The sequence below is a fragment of the Danio rerio genome, chromosome 12, assembly GCF_052040795.2.
Source record: "Danio rerio strain M-AB ecotype USA chromosome 12, GRCz13ab, whole genome shotgun sequence".
NCBI classification, from domain to species: Eukaryota; Metazoa; Chordata; class Actinopteri; order Cypriniformes; family Danionidae; genus Danio; species Danio rerio.
In genome coordinates, this window is record NC_141032.1 from 38,525,548 (window position 1) to 38,531,722 (window position 6,175).

Sequence of the window (6,175 nt, forward strand, 5' to 3'; positions counted from 1 at the left end):
CTCAGGGCAAAAATAATACCCTAACTGAGTTTTCCATAGCAAAGTTTGTTTATTTAAAATGGCGTCAAACTATTATTATAAATCTCTTAAAGCTCTCGGCCATATTACTAATTTATACTAATACTATTACTTCTACATTTACAGCAGAAAGGTAACAGGGTCAAAACTTAATCCTGTGGGAGTTATGTTTCTAAAAGTTTGTATACAACGCCATCTAGGGGTAAATTATTATGTAATAGCATTTCTTTCAAGTCTTTAGAGAAGAGAGTGATGGGAAGGGGTTGGGGCAAATGCCTTTAACAGAGATTTTCCTTTCTAATTTCACACAACCTTGTTTTTGTTTGTTTGTTTGTTTAATTGCTCATACACACACAAAAAAATCTTTTTATCAAATTTTCTAAAATGTGAATACAGGGTGTCCGTGAGGTCTTAAAAACTCTTAAAACGTCTTAAATCTTAAAAGCTAAATGTTAGGCTTTAAAAAGTCTAAAATCTACTGAAATGTTGTGTTGTAAGTCTTAAATTATTTTTTCTTAATTTTCCTGTTATTTTTTCCTTAATTCTGTTTTTATTGTAGACTGAATTGACTCTATGTTCTGTACTATTCTTGGTAAAGGTTAAAGAATTTGTGAACGGATATATTTGAAAATTGATAAAAAATATTCAAAAATGATTATTGAAAAAACAAAATTGTTGTTATTGTATTATTAAATGTATTACATTTTTTTTTTATCATTTTTGATAGGGCAAGTGAAAATCTTTTTTTACTGGGATATTTGAAAATAAAATCCTTGTTTCATAATGCTTTTAAAAAGGTCTTAAAAATTTAACATAGGCGAGGTAATCAAGGCAAAAACTGGTCTTCCACTGAACTTCTGTTATAAATGGGATATTTTTGGTTTTTAATATAGTAAGTTTGTTATAATATGTAAAAAAAAAAAAAAAAAAAAAAAAAAAATATATATATATATATATATATATATATATATATATATATATATATATATATATATATATATATATATACTCTATTAGCTAATATAAAGCAATGTTTTCTAGTTTTTTAATTTTTAGATTATTATACACTACTGGTGTTTTAAAATAAGCTTCTCCTGCTCACCAAGGCTGCTTTTTTAATCAAAAACACAGTACAAATTGTAAAATTGTAAAATGTTATTGCACTATAAAATAACTGTTCAAAAGTAGTTTATAAATTAATTTAATAATTTATTTCAGTGATTTTAAAGATGAATTTTCAGCTTCATTACTCCAGTCTTCAGAGTCACATGATCCTTCAGAAATCACTCTTATATAATAATAAAAAAAAATAAAAATAATAATAATATTGTTAATGGTAATAAAAGCAATAATGGAGTAATAATTACATTTGAAACTACATACAAACTACATACAATAAATTTTATTAAATTTATCAATTTAACTATTTAAAAACCTTTTAAATAGACAATTAACTATTTTAACCCCACACTTTTGACCGGTAGTGTAACTAAGGAGATTACCCATGGCAACTTTAACGTAATACAGTATGGTGTATACCTTAAGCCCACCACCACACTCAATCAAGTTTGCTTTTTGGCCCTTGATAAGAAAATGTGTGGGTACCCCTGCATTAAACGGATAGTTCACCCACAAATTTAAATTCTGTCTTCATTAACCATCCTCCACATTTTCATATTTTTTTCTGCTGACCAACCTGGGGCCACCATAAGCTCCTTATTTTACTATTACAGCCTATTTAAATGTATTTTGCTTAATATAGCCTTCTGTCTTATTTGCATGGTTATAATATGTAGGCTTACTCTGTAGTGAACATTGTTCATATCTGTTAGATTATGTTTATGAGGTTTTTAAGGTAGAGAGTTAACAGACTCATTGTTTCTTTTCCTGTCTGGTGTGAGGGGTGAACTTGTTCTGCTCACATAACAGGATATTGTAGTTATTTCACAGTGTTTTCTTTCCCAGTTTGACACCAAGAAGGAAAGATAAAATTCTCAACATGCATCACATTTTTTCGTTTTGTTTTATAGGCTATATATCCTGAATGTTTCCGTCACTGAAATGCAACATCATTTTAGTTTTCAGTGTTTTTATTCTTTTAAAGGATCCAAGACACAAATAGATCCTTATTGATGATGATCAAAATCGAACAATTGATCAGTCAAGTGCACATATTCAATTACACAACAAAATGGCATCTTTGGGTGTCACAATTTTGTACACCATGAACAACAACAACAATGCAACTTTTTAAAAGAGATGCATCATGCATGTGCCACATGCTATTGTGTGGGGATATCTGTAAAATTCAGCATTCATCCTCTCTTATACTGAACTTAAATATAGTTTTATTTCACATTGGATGGCAAAAAAAGTCACATCATTAATTACGATAAATTTTTCAAGAATTATTAATTCTTTGGTGCAGGATTCAGGGGACCTATTGCGCCTCTATTTTACCAGATGTAAATTATGTCCCTAGAGTGTGTACTGTATGTGAAATTTCAGCTCAAAATACCACACATAATTATTTATAACTCTTTGAAACTGCCCCTTTTACGCTTTGATTCAAACTGTGCAGCTTTGGTGACTGTCGCTTTAAATTCAAATGAGATTGTAACGCAGTTCTCTTTTTAAAAGAAGGCGGAGCTACAAAAATCTATTGCTGGGTCCCAAATGACACACTATACTATTCACTTATGCACTATGTACTTATGCACTTAAACACTCAACAGCATAATACTGTATATGCATGTAGTGTCGTCCCAAATGGAACACTAATGGTTTTTTTACTCAGCAGAAATTTTAACTGTTTCCGTGATGATGTTTGACGGTTGTCAAATCAGTGAAATAAATGACCGAACAATACCATGCATGCGTGTAACTGCATTCTCAATCGGCAGGCGTTATAATCACTCTCGTAGGAGAATTTTGCTTTCACAATTCAAAATAAAGTGATCCAACATGAGCACCCGGAAGCTCCACCACTTTCGTTATGTGAGCAAAGCTGCGACTATTAAGTGTGTAAAGTGTTCAACATTTCACACTTATTTTTAATGGCTGAATAAGCACATCATTTGGGTATATTTAAAGTGCATTTATTATTTTAGGAGTTTTAGTGTGAACGCACTACTTACACTATTAATTCTACAAAATGTCATAGAAAAGTGGATAAGTATGCAATTTGTGACAGATCTTGTGTCTTAGCATAGCAGCAGATTTAACACTCAATTCAAAAGTAAAGGCAAACAGCTGCTTCTCACTCAGAGCTGTCTATGCTATTGAGGGAGAGATGTCACTAATCGGCAGGGCTTTCCCCCTCTGATGACAAGCACAAAGAGAGAATGTCAGTCAGTGTTTTTGCATACTGTTTTTGCGATCATAAAAATAATTAATTTATTAATTTTTACCATTACGTACTGGCTATATTCACATACTGCCACACAACTGTGTTTAAACTCATTATAAAAGGGATTTTTGCATAATAGGTCCCCTTTAATCAAAAGCAGAAGTAATCATTATAATAATAAAAAGCATCAAAATGTAATTTGACTAAGGTTACCTCTGCCATAGACAACTTATTTATACACTCCTACTGTAATATCTGCATTAATGTAAACATATTTTAATATTTTTTATATTTGTTATTAATTAGTATGTACTGCATTGTGTTCCTGCTAGACAACATTTCCTTCATACTTCGTTAAATTTCTATTTTTAATAAGAAGCTATACAATATTATATTTGTGCATATACATTAGATTAGTCAGTGCTCAAGCCAAATCTGGAGTTTATCTAACAAAATAACTTACAATAACGGTCCAAAAACTAGTACACCCAAATTTTAATAAAATATTTTGCTTGAATTTAATTGTATTATCTTACAGTTTCTAAATCTGTTTGGTGACGAAAATATCATTTTCATAAATATATGTGTTTATTAAATGTGTTTTGTTTAAATTCACCAAAATACATTGTGTATTTGCCATAAAGTTTGTCAGGATACAGGGTTGTGAATGTCATTTCTTGTAGACCTGAACAAACAATATGGGTAAAGCAGCAAAATGTATACGGTACATAGGAAACTACACAAGACCCCTATCTAAAGCTGACATCAAACAGAGCAGGTTATTTATTGTCTCAAAAATGTAGAGACTCTTTTTTTGTGCTGTCAGCAGTCTGCTCATATTAAGGCTTTAACGATAGATGTCTTTTCTTCTCAGGCGTCTGTGTTTGTGATACAACGGGAGACTTTTTTCAAAGAGGCAACATCTGATAACATCTGCAGGACCACAGGCTCCCTCTCACGATCGAGAAGAAACAGAGAGAGCTAGAAAGAAAAAGAAAAAAGGAAAGAGAGAGAGAGAGAGAGAGAGAGAGAGAGAGAGAGAGAGAGAGAGAGAGAGAGAGAGAGAGAGGATGCAGCACAAGTGCACTAAAAGGACAAGAGAAGAGTTCATAATGAAAGCTCTGGAAACCAAGTGAGTTTTTTTTTTATTTATTTAAAAAGGTAAAAAATTGTCCTCTATAATTTAGCAGAATAATTAAATCAAAGCTTTTAACATGCCTTTTATTAAAGAGCATTGTTCATTAAATTATTAGTCCATCAAAACACATTTACATACAGCGTTCGAAAATAATTAGTGAACACGTCATGTTTTTCCTGGGAATAATATACTCTAAAGGAGCTGTTGACTTGGAATTGAACCAGATTTTGGTAAAAACACAAACAATAAAAAAAACATAAAAATAAAACAAGCCCAAAAAACAATGTAATGACACAAGGAGAAAGCACTGAACTACTGAAATGCATTGAATACTTTAAATAAAAAGGTTTTTTTGGTGATGGCAGCTTAAAGACGCCTCTCATGTGGAGAACAAAGTCACATGCTTTGTTCAGGTTGGAGTTTTTCCACAGACTTCAATAGTGTACAAATCTTGATGGTTCTGTGGGTCTGGTTCATCAAATTATATTAGATTTTATATTGGATTGAAGTCAGGTGATTGGCTGGGCCATTCTACAGCTTTATTTTCTTTCTCTGAAAGTATTTGAGAGTTTCCTTGGCTGTGTTTTGGATTATTGTCTTGCTGAAATGTCCACTCCATGGTTTCATCTTAATCACCCTGATAATGTAGATGTTGGACTGAAGCAGCTAGTATTTATTTACACTGATGAAGGTCAGAGGGTTGCTGAAGAACTACTAAGAGATTTCAGCTGCTGTCTGGGCTTTCACTGCCTTTTTGCACCTTCCTTTCTTCATGAGTTCAATACTTTTCCCCTGTGTCATTTCATTTTATTACACATAACTTCATTTATACTAATTATTAGATTTGTTTATATATCTGGGTTTCTTTAGTTGTTATCAACATCTTGGGAAAATTTCAAGTCAATAGCACCTTTAGAAATGTCTTTAAAAAAATGGTGACGTGTTCAATACTTGTTTTCCCTGCGGTATCATATGTAAAGTAAAAAACTAATTTAATTGCTTCATACAGTCTCTGTTATCATATTTACTCAAAATAAATCTGTCAGGAATATTAAAACTGAATGCACAGTTTTGTAAGTGAAAAAACAGCAACATTTTAAGGATGCTTGTCAGGTGTGCAGCTGAAAACTGCTTCATCTGCATCACATCCCATTTTACTTTGCATTAAGGTTGAGCTTGTCTTTGTAAAGATCCGAATCTGTTTTCTTTAAGTACAAGCTGCCAAGTGCTTCACTATATCTGATCAGATAACAAATTACAGAGTCATATAATTGACCCCCAGAGCCAACAAATGGAAATTTTTGCTGTTACTTTATGGGCTGGCTTTGTTCAGCAGACCTTGAGCTCCTCGGATCAGTCTGTTTGTACAGTGGTGTCTTTGCTCACTGTGTTCCCACGTCGAAGCCCCTTTTAAAGCCCCATCCAGTCGCCATGCACTGAAAATAAACAGCTGACCGCACTTTTGCACACCGGGGTTAAAAAGGTCTACCATCTCTGCTTCACTGCATGGGCTTTGAAAGGTTTCATTTAGTCATGCAAAATAACCTGTAAGAAAACGAGGACGTTTTGTGACCATGTCTTATGTTTGATGAGGAAAAGAATATACAAAAGATATTCATGAGGAAAATTGTTGAGTGTACCTTGGATTCAGTTGTGTGGTTTATTTTTTA

The 6,175-nt window shown here is 32.3% G+C and overlaps 1 protein-coding gene across 7 annotated transcripts in view; it reads left to right on the forward strand.

Annotated features, from left to right (window-relative positions):
* The window catches only part of btbd17a (BTB domain containing 17a), a 59,268-nt gene that overhangs the window by 1,172 nt on the left and 51,921 nt on the right, over positions 1-6,175 (forward strand). For all 7 annotated transcript variants that reach the window (XM_087276801.1, XM_087276802.1, XM_087276803.1 and 4 more), the window contains one exon: positions 4,242-4,499. The gene's annotated coding sequence lies outside the window, so the exon portion shown is untranslated. The remainder of the gene's footprint in view (positions 1-4,241; positions 4,500-6,175) is intronic.